This window comes from Phocoena phocoena, chromosome 20 (assembly GCF_963924675.1).
Source record: "Phocoena phocoena chromosome 20, mPhoPho1.1, whole genome shotgun sequence".
Taxonomy (NCBI): Eukaryota; Metazoa; Chordata; class Mammalia; order Artiodactyla; family Phocoenidae; genus Phocoena; species Phocoena phocoena.
Genome location: NC_089238.1, coordinates 5,597,769 through 5,619,419, shown reverse-complemented (window position 1 = coordinate 5,619,419; position 21,651 = coordinate 5,597,769). Strand labels below are relative to the sequence as shown.

The 21,651-nt window shown below is 39.5% G+C and overlaps 1 pseudogene; it reads right to left on the bottom strand.

Annotated features, from left to right (window-relative positions):
- The window catches only part of LOC136140962 (zinc finger protein 850-like), a 397,037-nt pseudogene that overhangs the window by 50,168 nt on the left and 325,218 nt on the right, over positions 1-21,651 (bottom strand).

Below are 21,651 nucleotides of genomic sequence, written 5' to 3'. Positions count from 1 at the left end.
AAGTAAATCTTGTCCCCAAGGAATTGTTTGTTTTGACCTATTTGTGGGTTCCCTAAAGGACTGACACAAGAGGCCTGCGTACAATAGACACATGGAGAAGAACATGAGCTTTCACCTCTGTCTGGTACTCAGGCTCAGCAGAAGCAGGAAAAGCCTAAGGCACTGTTATAAATGGCCTGGCTAAGTTTGAAGGATTGCCCCAAATGGAGCCAATATGCAAAGAACTTAAAATCACTTTCTTTTCTTTTTTAAACTCAAAGAGTTCTACAGTGAGACACATAAAGTTCAAACTATCAAAAGCCAAACATAGAGAATCTTCAAAGCAGCAAGAACCAACTGTCATATGCAATGGATATGAAATAAGATGAACAGCTGATTTCAATCAGAAACCACGGAGATCAGAAGGCAGTGTGTTCCTGGTACTTCCCTGGTGGTGCAGTGGTTAAGAATCCACTTGTCAATGCAGGGGACACAGGTTTGAGCCCTGGTCCAGGAAGATCCCACATGCCACAGAACAACTAAGCCCACGCACCACAACTACTGAGCCTGCCGTCTAGAGCCCACATGCCACAACTACTGAGCCTGCATGCCACAACTACTGAAGCCCATGCACCTAGAGCCTGTGTTCCACAACAAGAGAAGCCACTGCAATGAGAAGCCCACACACTGCAATGAAGAGTAGCCTCCTCTCGCCCCAACTAGAGAAAGCCAAAAATAAATAAATAAATTGATAAAAAGAAAAGAAAGAAAAAAAAAGTCAGCGCCTTCTTAAGTCAAAGTGCCAAAAGAAAAATGTAGGAGGTAAAACTATTAAGCTCTTAGATGAAAACCTAGGCATAAATCGATCTGACCTCAAATTTGACAACAGAGCCTTAGATATGACACCAAAAAATACAAAGAACAAAACAAAATAAGACTTCGTCAAAAAATTTCTTTAAATTTATTTAATTTATTTATTTTTGGCTGCATTGGGTCTTCATTGCTGCGTGTGGGCTTTCTCTAGTTGTGGCGAGTGGGGGCTACTCTTTGTTGTGGTGCACAGGCTTCTCACTGCGGTGGCTTCTCTTGTTGGGGAGCACGGGCTCTAGGTGCGCGGGCTTCAGTAGTTGTGGCTCGCGGCCTTAGAGCACAGGCTCAGTAGTTGTGGCACATGGGCTTAGTTGCTCCGCGGCATATGGAATCTTCCCGGACCAGGGCTGGAACCCATGTCCCCTGCGTTGGCAGGCGGATTCTTAACCACTGCACCACCAGGGAAGCGCCTAGACTTCATCAAAATTTATAAGTAGTCTGTATAAGATGCTACCAAGAGAGTGAAAAGGAAACCCACAGAATGGGAGAAAATATTTGCAAATAATATAACTGATTAAGGGTCTAGTGAGCAGAATATGTAAAGAATAATTACAATTCAATAACAAAAAGACAATTTAAACAGTGGACAAAGAGACTTGAATAGACATTTCTCCAAAGAACGTATAAAGATGGCACATAAAAAGATGTTCCTCATCATTTGTCATTAGGGAAATAGAAATCAAAACCACAATGAGATACCACTTTACCACTTCATAACCATCAGCATGGCCATAAAAATAAATAAAATAATAAGTGGTAGAAAGGATGTGGAGAATTAGATTCCTCATACATTGCTGGAGGCAACGTAAAATGGTGCAGCCTCTGTGGAGTACGGTTTGGCGGTTACCCAAAAAGTTAAATACAGAATTACTATTGACTTAGCAATTCTGCTCTTAGGTATATGCCCAGTAGAACTGAAAACAGGTATTAAAACTTGTACTCAAATTTCGGAGCTGCTCTACTCATGATAGCCAAAAGGTGGAAACAACCCAAATGTCTATCAACAGATGAATGAATAAACAAAATCCATAAAGTGAAATATTAGCCATAAAAAGGAATAAAGTACTCAAAGGAGCTACATGAACCTTGAAAACAGTATGCTACATGAAAGAAGTCAGAAGTAACAGGCGACATATTATATGATTCCATTAATATGAAATGTCCAGAATAGGCAAATCTATAGAGACAAAAAGGCATTTAGTGCTTGCCAGGGACTGGCGGGGGAGACAGGAATGGGAAGTGAGTACTTAATGGATGCATAGTTTCCATCTGGGATGATAAAACAGTTCTACAACTAGATAGTGGTGATGTTTGTACAATGTTGTGACTGTACTTAATGTCACTGAATTATACACTTTAAAATGGTTAAAATGATAAATCTTATGTTAAGTGTGTTTTAACACAAAAAGAAATTGATAAAATTATATAAAAGAAAATTGATGTCTGTTACATGGCGGAACATTTTAGTGGAATATTTTAACACTGTATACTGAAAATTTCAAAATAGTTATCATTGGTAACCAAAAATTTTACTTCTAGAAATTTCTGCAAAGGAAATAATGGCATAAGCATGCAAAGATACATATTCCTATAAATGTGTGTATATATATTTATACATAAATGTATAAATAATATATTTATACATAAATGTATACATAAAGTATTATATAGATGCAGTGATAGAGGATTAACTGATTAGTATAAACTTTCAATGGAATACTGTGCAGCTATTTAAAACATTCTATATATAGTGAAAAAATATGTAACTCAAAGTTATATGTAGCATAAATGTTTTTCTGCCATAATACAAAATGTGTAAAACACGTCTGAAGAAAAATGCACAACCTAAAAGTTGAGAGTTATGTGTTATCAAAGACCTTACGGGGACTACAGCCTGAGAGGCAACCTCTCAGTAGCTGAGGAACTGCTGAGGTAAGGTAAGGACCCAGGACATATACATAAGTTTTTGCTGAAAAAGAAATATGTAGTTGAATGTGGAAAGATAACTACTAATCACAAAAAAACCGTATCTCAAGTTAATGATTTTAGTGGTTTTCTATGTATGGGAAGATGCAAGAGTCTGGGCTCGTTGAAATTATTCCTTAGATATGCATCTTAACAATCTAGGGCCAGTATCCTGTTTTTCCCCACCCTGAATTCCCCTCTGGGTGCACCATGGTTGGGCTGGGGGCGTGCTGATGCAGTGGCTGATGGCGGGCAACATTCCTTGTTTACTGGAATGGCAGGTGACATTTTTGTGTGCATATATTTATACAGACATACCAAAAAATACCGATACCAAAAAGATAATGTGATTATACCTAGATATTATTAGATAGGTCATTTTATTTTCTTAATTATCTTTTCACAAGTATGTAAAATATGTGTAATAGAATATAAAATTATTGTTGCCTAATTATTACTGTAAGTTTACGGTCTTTTAAGTTTTCATTACAAAAAAATGAATAAACAGAAAAATAGCTGTTTATTTCTACCATGTATGTGCCACTAACCATCACAATTTTATATATTTTAATTCCCTTAATTCTCAGCAAACTTGAGAGAGGGACTAAACTTTTATTTGCACAAATGAAGAACAAGACTCAGGTTCAGTAACTAAATAAGTGTTCTGGACCTGATTCCAAATTGTGGTGGAGGGAAGGGGGTCCCCCCCATACCACGAAGCAATTCTCCTGACACCAGCTGGGCATCCTACTTCAGTTCAGTTCTGACACTATCTGCCCAGAGACAGCATCAGATCCCACAGGTTAAGGGTTCAGTCCCACAAGACTGCCCTCCTACCCCCCCTTCACCCACCCACCATCACATAAGATGCCAGTCTCAAGTCCAGATTATTACCTGTACTTCTGACCAACTGGCTATAAATCACAGGTTCCCAAGATCTTCTCCTCAGGCTCAATTCATTTGCTAGAGTGGCTCAAGAACTCAAATATTTTACATACTAGATTACCGGTTTATTATAAAAGAATATAACTCAGGAACAACCGGATGGAAGAGATGCAGTGGGGAAGGCATGAGGAAAGGGTGTGGAGTTTCCATGCCCTCTCCAGGAGAGCCACTCTCCCAGTACCCCCACGAGTTCACCAACCGGAAGCTCTCTGAATCCCTTCCTTTTAGGTTTTTAAAGAGGCTTCATTATATAGGCATGATTGAGTAACTGGCTGGCCATTGGTTGTTGATTCAATCTCCAGCCGTTTCTCCTCCCAAGAGGTCAGGGAGTGGGACTGAAAGTTCCAACCCTCTAATCACATGGTTGGCAGTACAACTAGCCCCATCCTTAGGTGCATTCCAAAAGTCACTCCATTAACATAACAAGAGACACCAAAATCACTCTCAAAACTTTGAAAAGTCCAAAGGTTTTAGGAGCTCTGTGCCAGAAACGGGACCAAGACCAAATATTTCTTATTGAAAATCACACTATCACAGTTATTCACCCAAGTCATCAGTAAGAGCAAGAATCCAGATTTTTAAAAGCCAGATTCATTTCATTCGCAAATCCATACATTTGTCACTGGGACAATATTATTTGGAAATGCTCAGATCATCATTCACTTGGAAAATATAAAGGAATTAATTAAGCTATTGGAAGAACTGTAGTTGATAGAAATGCTTAAGTATTTAGGGGAAAGTATACTGATGTCTGCAGTTTACTTTGAAATGCACCAAAATTTTTTTTTAAAAAAGCAAGAGGGACTTCCCTGGTGGTCCAGTGGGTAAGGCTCCGAGCTTCCACTGAAGGGGGCACAGGTTCCATCCCTGGTCGGGGAACTAAGATCCCGCATGCCGCCCGGCGAGGCCAGAAAAATAAATAAATAAAAGTAATCAAAAAAAAAGAAAAACAAGATGAATTAATGAATGGAGGGATGGATAGATAACTGACAGAGCGAATATAGTAAAATGTTAATGGTACAATCTAAGTGGTGGGTATAGTACATGTGCACTGTAAAATTCATTCAACTTTGCTATGTTTGGAATTTTTCATAATAAAATGTTGAGTTCTTAATTTCATAATGAACTGTTGAGTTGGAAAAAGCTATTAGTAATCATAAAATTTCAGTGTAGTAACCAAAAGAAAAAGTATTTAATAATATATTTTTTAATTGTTTTACTATGTTAAAGAAATTGAAAGGAGATAAAAAAATAGAAGGAAAAAAAAAAGACCCTAATTTCAATTGCAACAAAGGCAAAAAACCAAGGAGATGTGGGTCAGGGAAACAAACCCTCGGGTAAATACCAAATCCTAATGTAATCCTAAAAGTAATAACTAAGAGAATTTGTATTATGGAAATGTTTAAAATATGAAATTAACTTTTTAAAAAGAGGCAAATTACACCTGTTTCTATAGTTTATCTGAATTATGAAAATTAAGAGAAAATAACAAGACAAAAATTGAAATATACTAACATTTGAATAAAAGTTGGGAAACAGAATTTGACGGACTAGAAGGGTTATTTTACTGGTGTCAAAAAGAATATGAAGGGCTTCCCTGGTGGCGCAGTTGTTGAGGGTCCACCTGCCGATGCAGGGGACACGGGTTCGTGCCCCATTCCGGGAAGATCCCACATGCCGCGGAGCGGCTGGGCCCGTGAGCCATGGCCACTGGGCCTGTGCTCCGCAACGGGAGAGGCCACAGCAGTGAGAGGCCCGCGTACTGCAAAAAAAAAAAAAAAAAAAAATCTGAAAAGAAATATCCAAGTAAACTCTCAGTAAGGAGGAAAGAAACCTCATCTTAGAAAGTTTACCACTTTAGACTTGCTTAATGCTTGATCTCCCTAAATTTCGTATCTGTGGGGACGAAAGGAGAAGGTGATGTAGCACCCTAAGGAAACTTCCAAAGCAGTCCTTGCAGAGGAAAGTGGGCTTCAAGGACTGAAGGGAATTGTAGCGTTCATCTGGTCTATCTCACCCCTGGCTACTCCGTCACTGAGCGCCAAATTAATTCAAACACCACTTACATTGACAAATACCAACCCCCCTCCCGTTCCCAATAACTGAGCCCTACTAACAAAGTGAACTGCAAAGACCCCAAACTCTGACCTCAGGACTCTGAGTCCTTGCTTTCTATGGACCTTTAATGCACGACCACGAGAGCTCCCCCATGCCCGACAGCAAAGGCATCCCAACTTCAGACCCATGGTGCCAGACCACCAGCTCTCCCCGCGGACTCTGCGGCTCCTACCTACACGGACGCCCACAGATCCTCTCTCACCCCTTAACCTATCCCACGGAAAGAGTCACACACTGACCTGATTTCCTCTTGATCCCACTCCGATCTCCTAGCGGCTACACTTGTGAATCCTTTCATTTCGGGTTCTCTAAAGCCAGCTTCGGCACCGGACTACGGCGGCCGATGAGGGACTGAAACTTTTCTACGCAGCACGGACAATTGGACTTCCGCCTTCTCCTTAGAGGGTAATGTGTCCGCGCCCTCTGCGCCTCGCCTCCCTGGGGGCAGCCATCTTTGAGTATTTATCATTCAGAACAGAGATAGCTGTTTCTGCGCCACTAATCCGGATGGCTCGAGACCGGTAAAAGGCCCCTGAACTGTTCCCTCACCTGATACTTCATCCCCTGTGTGGCGAGGCTGGAAGAGTTGTGAACAACACTGCACAAGCTACATAGTGTTTCAGAGGCTCGAGCTTATACAAGGCAAACATGGCGCGGGCGCCGTCCCCTTCAGCGGTCAAGAAAGAAACGCCCAATGAGCGCGGCCATGTCAGAGGAATTTCAGGTGTCCGTACAGCGGAGAACACTCCCCCTCTCCCCACAAAGTGAACGGGAGGATGGCCCGCCAAGCTTGGGTAACAGAAGGGCCCATGACAAGTCCCAGCATCTCAGCTTGTGAGGTTAGACTTACCAGGTGAGTGCGGGTCGAAGTGTGAATTCATTGTCGAGGTTGTCTTTTGTTTCAGGCCAGTTCGGAAAACACCAAGTGTTGAAATTTGAAATTGTGGTCTATGAAATACGTGGATAAAACAGCTACTGTGACGCTGTCAGAGCATCAGCAATGCAGTGCCAATATTTTTTGAAGAAATTGCTGTTGAACACAAATTCGTGTGCTAAGCAAACCCAAATGTTGGACTTTGGAGCAGAGAGAGGTTTATTGCAGGGCCAAGAACGGAGAATACGTGGCTCGTGCTTAAAACCCGAGCTCCCTGATGGTTTGGGGGGAAGAGTTTTTAAAGGTAAAATTTGGGGTGAGGGCTGCAGGATATGTGACTTTCTTCTGATTGGTGGCGAGGTAATAGGGCGGTGTCCAGGAATCTTTTGCTTAGCCTGAAGTTACCATCCTCTGCTTGGGTGGGGGCCTTAGTTGCTACAGAACTCAAAGGTATATTGTTATGTGTATCACTTGAGGAGGAACCAGGACCCTGCTTTACCGCGGCACTATTGTTTCTTGACTGCTTTTCCTTTGTTACTGCGTTCCTTACTTCCCTAATTAGAAGCTATTTGAATCTGCCCTTTGGAACTCATGGAATGTCTAGGAGGCTGAAGACTTTTTCCTACGAACAAGAAAGGGGGGGACACAGAAAGGCTTTTATACCCGGGAGGACTCACAGGGTTCTGCTAGGTTTCAAAATTACACACAACTATTCTTTCTGGGACTATGTCATCAAGGTCTTAGCACCTCTGCTTGTATCTGAGATTACTGGGAGACGATTCTGGAGCATCTATGTTCTGCTTTGTCACTTTTTTATGTCCAGCCCCTTCTCTCTGTTCACCCCTTACGCTATCTCTGCATCTTAGTCCAAGCTCCTTCCAGCTATAGCAGCAGTGAGCTATTGTTGCAGGAGAAGGGGGGAGCAAGAGAATGGTCACATCCCGGGTCTCAAGAGAGTCCTTGGCTTCTTGCAGGAAAGAATTCAAGAGCGAGCAATAATAAAGTGAAAGCTAGCTTATACGGAGAAGTACACATTCCATAGGCAGAAGGTGAGAGCTGCCCGAGTAATTTCATAGGCTAACAAGTGGGAGGATTATTCCAGCTGTTTGGGGGGAAGGGCAGGACTTTTCAGGAATTGGACCACCACCCACTTTTTGGTCCTTCTTGTTCAGGCTTGGAACTGTCATGGCACTGGTGGGTGTGTCATTTAGCATGTTAATGTATTACAGTGAGTGTATAATGAGGTTTAAGGTCTATGGGAAGTCAAATCTTGGACCTAGCAAGTTCTAACCAGTTTATATCATATCCTTAATGGCTGTGTCATTCTTTCAGTGGCTGTGCCCTGCCCCCTTCCTTCCTGTTTCACTAAGGCAGAGACAAATCAAGTATTCCTTACAAACTTTTAAGACATATAAGTCGATCAACGGTAACTTTACAGATATGTCCCCCAAAGCTATTAAAACTATCCTATCAGGTAAGACTTGGCTATAATTTTTTTTTTTTAAGTTGAAAGAAATAAAATCTGAGAACCGGCCCTCCATAAATTGGCCTGATTCCAGTTAAAAGTGAAGTTTACTGTCTTTTCCTGTTAATTGGCTATTCAGAATCACCTCTTCCATGGATATTTGCCTATTGATTTTTACTCTGTTGTCATTTTCTTATTGATTTGTTGACTTAAAGACACACAACATAAGAGTTGTGAGTTGTAAGTTTTATTCAGGTTCTTGCTGAGGATCATAGCCCGGGAGGCAGCCACTCAGTTAGTATAAGCATATAGGTTAGGGGGTCCTTGGAGACAGAGAACCAGGAATGGCTTTCTTGACATGAGAGGACCCATTTTGGCCTAAGCCATTTTGTCATCTAAGCCTAGCCATAATTCTTGCCCTTGAACAGGTCTCAATAATCAATGATCGTAAGGGAACAAAGGAATGCTGGAACAGAGGAAAGGCAGTCAAACAATAGTGCAGTGATAAAGCAGAGTTCTAGTTCCTCCTCAAGGGATATACATAATAATGTATCTTTGAGTTACACAGGAACTAAGGCCCTCACTTAGGTAGAGGAGAGAATGATGATCTTGACTCTCCTGACTTCAGTCAGCTAAAGTTTGAACACTGTCAACTTTTGCCCCAGTTTTATGCTGAATTCTCCTCTGCTCAAGCCCCCTCTTGAATATGCATGTACCCTTAGCTTAAAACTTCCCCAGTTTTGCTGTTCCTGGGAGACACTGCTTTGGAAAAGATCCATGGTGTTCTTCTTACTTACTACAAGTAATAAATCCTTCCTTCTCCCCATCTTTGGCTTGGTTGTGCCTGTTGGCTCGGCAGTCACCAAGAGATGAACCCAGTTTTGTGGTGACATTAGCTCTGAGGAAATCGCTCTGAAGAGGTAGGGGAGAAGCCCTTCTATATATGAGTTTTGGCTAGGAACTACATGCAGTAAGGCATACATCTTGGTAAAAGATTTATTGCTAATCATAAAGAAAAACATTTCTCAAGTTAATCTTTTTAGGGCTTATCTCTGTATGGGAAGATGTGAGAATCCAGTGTCATTAAAATTCTTCCTGAGATATTCATCTAACTACCTATGGGGCTTGCCTGTTCATGTACATTCTAAGCCCAGAGTGCCTCATTCTGTTTTCTATTTAAATTCCTCTCGGAGTGCACTGTTGATTAGCAACTGCAGTGGATTACAACTTAACCCTCGTCAAACTGGATGTTGAGACTTTGTCTTAGTGATCCTAATTCTTCTGCATCCCCAGATTCATAAGAGCTCTTTTTACAGTCTAAGTTTTCGTCTTTTTCAGTTAAGTGTTGCGATATATTCTTCCAGTCTGCACCTTGTTCTTACTGTTGTTGATGTCTGTGTTTTATTTTAAGGTAAAATGTTATGCTTGAAAAGGAAACCAAATCTTGTAAAGTTAAAGTCAAGCTCATTGTAACTTGAGTTTAATCCCCATTTCAGAAAAGAATTTGAGACTTTGCAGTTACATTCTAGAAAGGGATTAATAAAAACATATCTAAAGTTTGGCTTATGCTCTTTCAAAAGGAAGTACATCTTGTGCAATATGGGGGAAATAGGAGACCATTTTATTTGACCATAGGAACAAAACACATTATCCAATCAAGCAATACCAGGACTCAAGCTAATATTTAATTTTATCTTCTGATACCGGGGACTTTTGCTCAAACTGTTTAGAACTCAAATGGGGTATAAAACCTGTGAACAGTCATCATCTTCAAACCCTAAATATGTGGCTGTTTTAGAAGAAAGAAAATTATAAAGATGTTGACTTCTACTGTATTTCATCCAATCTAAGATAACTTCGGTTGTATGATACACTACTATTTTATGTACCAAGTTCTCCATTTAAATATGTCAAGCCCATGTATATACTGATGTGTATAAAATTGATGACTAATAAGAATCTGCAGGGCTTCCCTGGTGGCGCAGTGGTTGAGAGTCCGCCTGCCGATGCAGGGGACATGGGTTTGTGCCCCGGTCCGGGAAGATCCCACATGCCACGGAGCGGCTGGGCCCGTGAGCCATGGCCGCTGAGCCTGCGCATCCGGAGCCAATGCTCCGCAGCGGGAGAGGCCACAACAGTGAGAGGCCCGCGTACCGCAAAAAAAACCTCCCCCAAAACAAACAAACAAACAAACAAAAGAATCTGCAGTATAAAATAACAAACAAACAAAAAAGAAAAACAACTAACACTAAACTTTCTTTGGGTTATTTGTGTGGAAACATGTTAATATAAATGTTTCAGACATTATATGAAATTTCTAAAAATCTTATATGTTCTGGTATAATGTTATAAGTCATAATTATAGTTATTACTTTAAAATGTATATCTCAGAGATAATTAAATTTCCTTGTCAGTTGCATTATTATGAACTTTCATCAAATCTTTTTTTTTTTTTTTTTTTTTTGTGGTACGCGGGCCTCTCACTGTTGTGGCCTCTCCCATTGCGGAGGACGCGCAGGCTCAGCGGCCATGGCTCACGGGCCCAGCCGCTCCGCGGCATGTGGGATCTTCCCGGACTGGGGCACGAACCCGCATCCCCTGCATCGGACTCTCAACCACTGCGCCACCAGGGAAGCCCTCCATCAAATCTTTAACCATGGTCATTTTTAAGTCTTTTGTCATTTACAGACAGTTCTGGGTGTACTCTGATGCTTTCACAAAAATGTTCCTATAAAGGGGTTTCATCTTCAAGGAATTCATGGAAAAGACTCCGACAAGTACAGGTTTCTGGTAACTGACTATACTGCTGAACTGAATGAATAAGCATTTTCAGAACTCTAATGGAAAACTGATGAATTCATAAAAATGCTAACAAAAGATCAAGATGAAAAATAATTAATTACATGGGACTGAGTGAACCGATGAGGGTGATTATAATTTTTGTGACTTTCTGTTTGAATAAAAAAAAAATCCCACAAGGACTCAGAGGGAAAAAATATACAAATCAATTTTCACTGCAAAGTAGAGGGGCTGTTGCAGTGAAGGATTACTGGACTGAATGTCAATATTATGACATAGTATGAGTGTGTTTCGTGTTTGGTAATTGCAATCATTGTTGCTTTTGTTGTGGTCATCCATTTACAATGCTTGGTGTCAGTTTATTTATCTCTTGTAACAATAAAATACAGTGTGTGTGTGTGTGTGTGAGTTGTGGAGAAAAAAAGAAATTCAGTTTGGGTTTTTAAAAATATCTTCTATGTTTCTACTTAACTTTTAAAATTTATGGATTACAGTTATAACTCTTTTAGTGTCCTTGTCTACTAATGCTAACATTTGTGTCAACTCTGATAGATTTTTATCCTCAGTTTAGATCATAGTTTCCTGTTTTTTGTAGGCTTGGTAATCTTTATTGGATTCCAGAAATTTTGAATTTTGTGGGTTCTGGGTATGTGGTATGTAATTTGTGGAGGTGTACTGGCAAAAGAATCGGTGAACCATCAAAACTTAAATATCATTTACATGCAGAATTTAGTAACATTTGCGTTCATCAAGAATATGTGTAATTTGCACATGATGGTGATAAGAAGGAAAAATTAGCATATTTTTTCAGCTTAGTTGCCATCAAACACAGTGAACTCTAAAATGTACAAAACTGTGGATCATTACCCTGTCAAAAATATGGTTTGGAGTTAAGGTTTTTCATAGGAGTATCTTCTGATGGTTCAACTACAATGACAAAAATATTCTGCAGTAGTTACTCAGATTGTATGAATTTATATATTATATGTATACTTATTTATTTTTCAGATAAAGATGTTGATATCACACTGTAAAAAAAAATAGCCAGTGGCCAATGATTTAATCAATCATGCCTATGTAACAAAGCCTCCAAATGAATGGGATTTGGAGAGCTTCTGATTTGGTGATCATGTGGAGGTTCAGGAAGAGTCACATTTTAGGCAGAGCATGGAAGCTCTGCACCCTTTCCCCATACTTTGTCCTATGCCTCTCTTGTATCTGGCTGTTCCTGAGTTATATCCTTTTATAATAGACCAATAATCCAGTAAGTAAAATGTTTCTGTGGGTTCTGTGAGCCTCTCTAGCAAATTATTGAATCTGTGGAGGGAGTCATCAGAACCTCCAATTTGTAGCCTGTTGGTGAGGAGCACAGGGGACAATCTGGACTTGCTATCCTCTGAAGTGGAGAGGAGGACAGCCATATAAAACTGAACCCTTAACCTATGGAATCTTATGCTATCTCTGGGTAGATAGGTCAGAATTGATTTGAATTGTAGGACAGCCAGGGTCTAAGAATTTCTTAGTGGCATAGGGAAACCCCCTCCCACTCTGCAACACATCAGAATTGGTAACCAGAAAAATAGCAGGTGAGACTTTTGTCCACAAATGGCCTTGCATAATTTAGGATCTGGTGTTTCAGAATTGTCCCTCCAGGTTACGTATTTTCTATTTCTATATATTTCTATAAATATGTTCCTATATATATGCTATAAAATTTAAGATGTGTAAAATATACAAAAATTCCTTAAAGAAACCTAAATAAAATAATTTAACTGTAAAAAAAAAAAATCAATGTTGCGGCCTCAGTCCCATTCACACCTTGATGTAGTTTATGATAGAAAAAGCAGCAGTAAAATTAAAAATGTTAACTTCCAATAAATAAATAAATATGTCAAGCCATCAACTCTATGCTGTATTTTAACTTCAGAGTTATTAATACGTGGGGAAAATTTTCCATCTTAGAATCGATGAAAGAAAGTTTCACTCAAGAGAGACTCAAAAATTTCCAGGCCCACTTACTAATACCAGCATACAGTGGGGCGTGGTAGAGGAGATGAGATATTCAGTATTAAGATTTTTTTTTTTTTGGCTGAGTTGGGTCTTTGTTGCTGCGTGCAGGCTTTCTCTAGTTGGGGCGAGTGGGGGCCGTTGAGGTGCGCAGGCTTCTCATTACAGTGGTTCTCTTGTTGTGGAGCACGGTCTCTAGGTGCGCAGGCTTCAGTAGTTGTGGCTTGTGGGCTCTAGAGTTCAGGCTCAGGAGTTGTGGCACACAGGCTTGGTTGCTCCATGGTATGTGAGATCTTCCCGGCCCAGGGCTTGAACCCATGTCCCTTGCATTGGCAGGTGGATTCTTAACCACTGCACCACCAGGGAAGCCCTTAAGAGTTTTTACTAAAATAATGAACCATGTAGTTCAGTTACAATTTATGTAGCATTGTAATGATACAAAGACTCAGTGAAGATATTCTATGGTAAAGTTTTATGACATTTAAGCACATGGACTAGGAAGTCACAACTGTTAGGCTAACACACGCAATTCCCAAATACAAACAATCATTTTATAATAAAAATAGGTACAAAACACTTACATATTCTCACATGGTTCTGATATAACTTTTGCTTTGTTTTCTGACTACTGTATTTATTTACGTATTTAATACTTTCTATAGTGCTGTTTATTATGTCACAGTTACAGAAAATTAATTCCCTCATAAAATGATACCCATGAAAGCATGATTCCAAGATTCTTTAAAGCATAGACTTTTCCCCTGAATGTCAATTTTCTGATACCAATGTAGCTGAATTTCATACCAACAACATCCCCACAATTAAAACATATGCAGAAGTTCCTATTTATTCTCTCTGGGCTACATTCAATTGACATTCATCGGGAAAGGTATTTCCTCCTGTCTGGCATTCTATGCAGTACCGCTCTCTGATAAGTAATAAGTTGTGATTCTGAAAAGAAAACAGGTCCACATCTACTGCAGTCTTAAGGTTTCACTCCTATGTAAACTCTGGAGTGTAAGGAGCTATTTCCTTTCAATGACAACTTCTGGATATTGTTTGCATGTTTCTTCACAATTTCTCTCTATGAGTTTTCTGATGTAAAAGGAGGCTGAACTTGTGGGAGAAAGTTTTCCAACACTCACTGCATCCATAATGTTTCTCACCCGTGTGAATTCTTTGATGTATAATAAGATGTGACCTCTGGGCAAAAGATTTCTGACATTCGCTGCATTCGTGGGGTTTTTCTCCTGTATGTGTTTTCTGATGTAAAACGAGGCTAAACTTGATAGGGAAAGTTTTCCCACATTCACTGCATCCATAGGGTTTCTCTCCTGTATGGATTCTCTTATGAACGATGAGGCTAAACTTGTGACAGAAAGCTTTCCCACATTCATGGCATTCATAAGGTTTCTCTCCTGAGTGAATTCTCTGATGAATAAGGAGATATGACTTCCGGCTGAAGGCTTTGTGGCATTCACTGCACTCATAAGGTTTCTCTCCGGTGTGAGACCTCTGATGAATAGTGAGATGTGACTTTTGGGTGAAAGCTTTCTGACACTGACTGCATTCATAGGGTTTCTCACCTGTATGAGTTCTTTGGTGTAGGATGAGACTAAATTTGATGGAGAATGTTTTTCCACATTCACTGCATCCGTAGGGCTTCTCTCCTCTGTGAGTTCTCAAGTGAGTATTGAGGAGTGACTTTACACTAAAGCCTTTTCCACAGTCACTGCAATTATATGGTTTCTCTCCTGTGTGAGTTCTCTGATGTCTAATGAGCTCAGATCTCTGGATGAAGGCTTTCCCACATTCACTGCATCCATAAGGTTTTTCCCCTGTATGTGTTTTTTGATGTAAAATGAGGCTAAACTTAAGGGGAAATGTTTTCCCACACTCACTGCAACCATAGGGTTTCTCTCCTGTGTGAGATCTCTGATGAATAATAAGCTGTGACTTATTGCTGAAGCTTTTCTGACATTCTTCACATCTGTAGGGTTTCTCTTCTGTGTGAGTTCTTTGATGTAAAGTGAGTTGTGACTTATCGCTGAAGCCTTTCTGACATACATGACACTCAAACCATTTCTCTCTTGTGTGAGTTCTCTGATGTTTATTAAGGCATGACTTATCAGTAAAGGCTTTCCCGCATTTGTTGCACCCATAGGGTTTCTCTCCTGTATGGGTTCTCTGGTGTAAAATGAGATGGGACTTCCGCCTGAAGGCTTTCTGACATCTACTGCATCCAAAGGATTTCTCTCCTGTGTGTGTTCTTTGATGCTTAATAAGGTCTGACTTCTGAGAAAAGGCTTTCCCACAGTCACTGCAGTTATCGTGTTTCTTTGCTGTTTGAGTTTTCCAATATTTAATAAGCTGTGACTTATGGCTGAAAACTTTCATATGTTGATTATATTCATTGTATTTTTGTCCAGTATGAATTTTCTCATGCTTAGTGTAAAGAAATAATTTGTCATATTGAATAAATTCAACTTCATTTCTTGCATAGCTTTTATTCTGAGTAATACACTCTAGATTAGGTTTCAGATGTTTCCCAAGTATGTCAAGTGTATGAGATCTTTGTGCTAAGGAGATATCAAGGTTTAAGCTCAGAGAAGATATTTTTCCAAATGTATTATCTTTGTGGTAACTCTCCGTAGTTTCCAGGTTGCCATGGTTTCCTTTGTGCCAGTCTCTATGATTATCAACTTGCCATGTGTCTTCTAGAAACAGACCAATGAATCCATAATGACCATGTAATAGAAGGAGTAGAATCTCAGCAAAGGCCAAAGAGAGAAGAGGAAAGGAGACTGTGGGTATATACCTAAAGTCTGTGACATTTATAAGTGAAAGGAGATAAAGAAAATGAAAAAGAAAAAAAAAAAAGAAGGAATAAACTACAAGAGGCATGAGAGATACACAGAATGGGAAGAAGGGAGAATTTATGAATGCTTGAGTATATAAGAAAAGAGGGCTATAACCATGGATTAGGGAGGTAGAGACAAGAAGGCAGGTAAACTGAGGATAACAAGGAGGAAGATTATTTAGGAGAGCAAGTTCCAAGATGGACTAGAGAGGGATCTGATCAAAATATCTAAAATAAGGAAATGTGCTTTTTAAAATCAGGCAAAAGAGACTTAATACGGAGAGATTAGAAAGTGGAGTCATGGCGTTTTCACTGCCGAGGGCCTGGGTTCGAACTCTGGTCAGGGAACTAAGATCCCGTAAGGGGCACAGTGCGGCCAAAAAAAAAAAAAAAAAAAAGTGGAGTCAATGTTAATGTATATGGGAGCCCATGCCAGCTGTTCTGAGTCACATTCAAAGCTTAAAAATTTCAAGATTTCTCCAGACATTTGAGAGGTACCTCCCTCTTTCTGGACAACTAGGATTTTAACTTCCTTTTATCCCACAGGGCTATTTTTTCACTCACCTGGGTGAATCTGACTCTGGCTTTCTTCCTCTATTATCCGTGGTGTTTCTTGTTCCAACCGGTAGAATGCATCTGTTTTGGTAACTTGATACCCTACTCGAGGGGAATTACAGAGGACCCATGGACCCAAATACAAGCCCTCTGTAAACTGGGAAAGGTTACATTTAAGGGGCTGAACAAATTGCACCTCAGCCAAGTAAAGAACTTTTGCTTTGGAAGTGAGAGAAAAATACTGTTAGAGGCCACAGGGTACTGAAATCTATGATGTATGAAACTCAATTCTAAGAAAGTAAGGCAGTTGTAAGCCTCCACCCCTTTCATCCCTGAGAAAGAAAAGGCAATCCGCTGCCTACATTACCCAGGGAACGCTCTCCTTACCCACTGATACCAAGTTGATATAATTTTCCAACATCACATCTTGATACAGGTTCTTCTGAACACGGTCCAGTAGCTGCCACTCCTCCCAGGTGAAAACCACAGCCACATCCTTGAATGATAGTGAGCCCTGTAATAGAACATTCCTATTCATCCTAAAGGGATCATCATTGGTTCATAATAGGAAGATAAATAGGAAATTCTTATTACTTTTCCCATGGTAAGCTATTTGACTTCTTTCTATGTAACTAGTTTTGCATTATACTTTGTAGGAAAACCAATTTTTTTACTTAAAATATCCTATATTTGTGCTAACATCCAATCATTCACTGACTCACATGTTCATCCATTCACAAAAAAAGGAGTAGAATAGAGAACATGCTTAAGTCCTTTAATCTAGGAACCCACACAACCTGTGTGTATGCACCTATATGTCAGACAGTATATCAAGCGTTCCTTTGTAAATAAGTCTCACTTCTACCCTGAAGGAACACACTAGCTTGCAAAGAGAGAGATGTAAGTGCACAAGAGAACAATAGATTTATACATGTCAAGTAAGTATATATAAATATATACCATGTGGGCATCAATGGGGAGAAGAAAAATTGTAAAGGGTAAACTTCACAGAGGTGAATCTGGAACTAATTCTTATGAGATCAAGTCTATGTTTTACGGCGAATTGCAGAGGGAAGAGGTGGCATGGCATTCCAGAAAGAAGTAATATGAATGATAGCACAGTGAAAACATGAGCATTCAAAACACTGAAAATACGTTTCCTCCTAAGTTGTGAAATTAAATGACTGAATTAGAGCAGGTGGTGTACTCAAAACATTTTCCACTTATTATTATTTGTTAGTTATATACTGATAATGGAGAGACTTCCAAATAAGTGGTTAAGTGTATATATGTTAAAAGAAAGTATATAAACTCTAACATTAATTATGACAATGTGTATATTTAGGTACTGTGTAGTAAAGCAGACCTGGGTTGCCCAAACCCTGTACATTCCAAAGAAAGGCCTGTCCTTGATTTGCTCCTGGGAGATAACTTTGAACCCCTGAAATATCCAGCCTGATGAATGTTTTTATATTCCTGAGGTCTTGGGCTACACTATGTCAGTGTTTTTTGTGTTTTGATATATAGTTGATTTACAGTGTTGTGTCAGTTTCAGGTGTACAGTAAAGTATTTCAGTTAAAAATATATGTGTAGGGCTTCCCTGGTGGTGCAGTGGTTGAGAGTCCGCCTGCCGATGCAGGGGACACGGGTTCATGCCCCGGTCCGGGAAGATCCCACATGCCGCGTAGCAGCTGGGCCCGTGAGCCATGGCCGCTGAGCCTGCACGTCCAGAGCCTGTGCTCTGCAACAGGAGAGGCCGCAACAGTGAGAGGCCCGCGTACAGCAAAAAACAAAACAAAACAAAACAAAACAAAACAAATATATATGTATGTGTGTACATATATACATATATATATTCTTTTCCATTATAGGTTATTACAAGATATTGAATATATTTCTCTGTGGTATACAGTAGGTCCTTGTTGGTTATCTATTTTCTATATAGTAGTGTGTATATTTTAACCCCAAACTCCTAATTTATCCCTGCCCGCCCCCCTTTTCCCCTTTGGTAACCCTACATTTGTTTTCTATGTCTGTGAGTCTTTCTGTTTTGTAAGTAAGTTCATTTGTATCGTTTTTTTAAAAATTCCAAACCTGGAAGCTCCTGGCTCTGTGTATCTTTTGCCTTTGCTGATTTTAATTTGCATCTTTTCACTTTAATAATCCATAACTGTGAGTATAACTGCTTTCTTGAGTCCAGTGAGTTCTTCTAGAGAATCATTGAGCTTGAGGGTGAGCCAGGGACCTCAACTCAAATTCATATGAATTCATATTTACATATGTAACTAATGACATGGGAAGTCAGAATAATACACATAAACGTTTTTGGATTATTTATCTTGGTGGTAGAGAAAAAGCACTGATGGAGGACATAAGGGTTTAGCTCTATAAACTTCTAGACTATTTGAAACTTTGACACTGAGATATTGGATATTTTTAAAAGAAAGAGGTTAAGTATTAACTATGAACTGAGAGTTTATACTACATTTTTGGGTGTGAAGAGATCATGATGGGAATATTCTAAGACTTTGCTAGTAAAGGTAACTTGGAACTGTTCGTTAATTAATATAGACTGGGATTTCTTAACCTTGGCACTATTGACATTTAGGGGTTGGATAATTCTCTGTTATGGAGACTTTTTTTTTTTTTTTTTTTGTGGAGGCTTTGTGCATTGTAGGATGTTTAGCAGTGTCCCTGGCCTCTATCTACTAGATCCCATTAATATCGCTCCCCAGTCATGACAATCAAAAATGTCTCCAGATATTCTCAAATGTGCCCTGGGGGGACAAAATCATCCCCAGATGGGAACCACTGATTTAAATAAAAAACTGAATTTTGAGGACTGTTAGTGGAAGACCATTTGATAGTCACAGAATCCATCCATTCTTCTTGATAATCTAGGTTTCACCCCAGGCCACCAGGAGGTCATGGATTTGGGCTACACTGTTTTGAAACCCTGAAGCACTCTGATCACTCTGATTTTGGCTTTGGCAGGACACCACTGGCTTATCTGAGGACTGCTGAGAAATAACCAAACGAAACTTACCACTTTATCAGTGGCTTGCACTGAAGGCACTGAGCACCATATGATCAAAATAATAACCCATCAAAGAAATTTCTTCCTACTTCAGGGACATGAACTATTTCACTTTCCTAGAAGAGATTTCTCCTTAAGGCAAAACAAATCACCAGCAAGTTTTTCATTATAGCCATGTGGTAAATTATATTTCCCAAAGAAGACCACAATAGTTTATCTCCCATTACAAAAAACCTTCTGCAAACCTTCTTCCACTCCCCATCAAGAGGTGGACCCTATTCCCTTCCCCTTGAATCTAGCTGGTCTTAGTGACTTACTCTTAACCAATAGCGTGTAACAAAATGAAAATGCTAACTTCCAAGGGTAAGGCAGAAAGGCAGTGTAGCTTCAGTCTGTTTCTCGCAGGATACAGCATCATACTGTGAGAAGTCCAAGCTACATGGAGAGGCCATGCATAAGTGCTCTGGTCAAAAACCTCAGCTAAGCCTAGCTTTTGAGTCAAGTGATCCTGGAAAAAGACATGGGAATGAAGAAGCCTCCAGATGATTCCAGTCTCCAACTTTTTGAGTCTTCCCAGCTGAAGTTCCAGACATCATGGTGTGTAAGACAAGCTGTACAGTAAAGGATTAGCACAGAAAGTCTGTATTGTCCATATCCTGCACATGCCAAAGAAAGGTCTGGCTCTTGCCAGTTTATGGGAAGTAACCTCTAAGCCCTTGAAATATCTGTTTACACAGGAGCATTGGGCCACACCAAATAGTCTATTGCTATCAATGTGATTTATGGTGGAGGCCTTGGGTCACACTGTAGCAACTTGACTTCTGAAAGGGCTGGACATAAGGTCAGCCATTGCCTATGTAACCAACCTCATATAAAAAGCCTAGACACTAATTAGCAATACCCAATATGCGTTGTTACAAATCATTGCTGGGAAAATAAAACAATGTCCACATGACTCTGTCTGAGAGGGAACAACTGGAAGCTTCTGCCTGGTGTTTCCTGGACCTGGCCTTGTGCACCTTCCTCTTTTGCTGATTTTAATCTGTATCCTTTTGTTGTAATAATCCATAACTGTGATTATAACTGCATTGCTGAGTACTGTTGAGTTCTTCTTGTAAATCACTGAACCTGAGGATGGCCTTTGTAACCCAAAAACATAAAGCCATCACCATAGGGTCCTGTCTCACTTTCTGACCCACTGAATCCATGAGGATGATCAAAATAAACGTTTACCACTAGACTTTGGGGTGGCTTGTTAGGCAGCAATAGATAACTGGAACGGGGGATACTAGAGACAAGTTTGTGCTCAATTTTATTAAATATTTAGAGCTCACAGGCTATAATCTATGTGTTAACTTTAAACAATTTGTATAAACATATGACTTACATATTCTCATTGCGTCCTTACTGTGAAGTTGATCTTTTGTCTCAGTCCTTTTTCCTGAATTCTGACACTTATCTTTTCATGCTGATCTGGTATAGTGTAGTCTTCGTAAATATTGAATAAACATATATTTTAAATATATGTATTTAACCTCCTAAAATCCACTGGAAAGCCAAATGGAAAATAAATATACAAAAAAACCCAACTCACTTGGGACTTGAACATTTTCTGGAGCCCTTAGGAACAACCAGCAACTCTAATATCTGCTCTATTGTTGATTCTGGTCTCTTCCCTGAAGCTCCAGTATGGAGTCTCTGGTGAAGGATGTAATGTTGATCTTGGTACCTTCAGTTCCTTCCTTCATTGGAACTACTTCATCCCAGGAAGCCAAGACCTGGGGGATTACAGAAATTCACTGCTGTAATAAACTATAACTGGGAGCATAATATTTTTCTGAGTTGTGTGCGTCCTTATTTGTATGTGTGTATGTATTTTAGATATACACACATATAAAAATCTAAAATTTAATTACGTTTTCTTCAGGTGGTTAATGTGATAAAGAAAAAAAGTAACATGTATTATTGGATGGTTTATTTTACAACAAACTAACTATTTTATAATAAAGAAACATCAACAACAAAGCTATCTTCATTAAATTATGTAATTGTGCTAAAATTATTAAAAACTAGATCTACATTTAGAGAAGGACCATTATATAAAGAAATTTAAAAAAAGAAGAAAAATTTAAAAGCCTAAAATCCAGAGAAATGGTATATATATACTGGAATACTG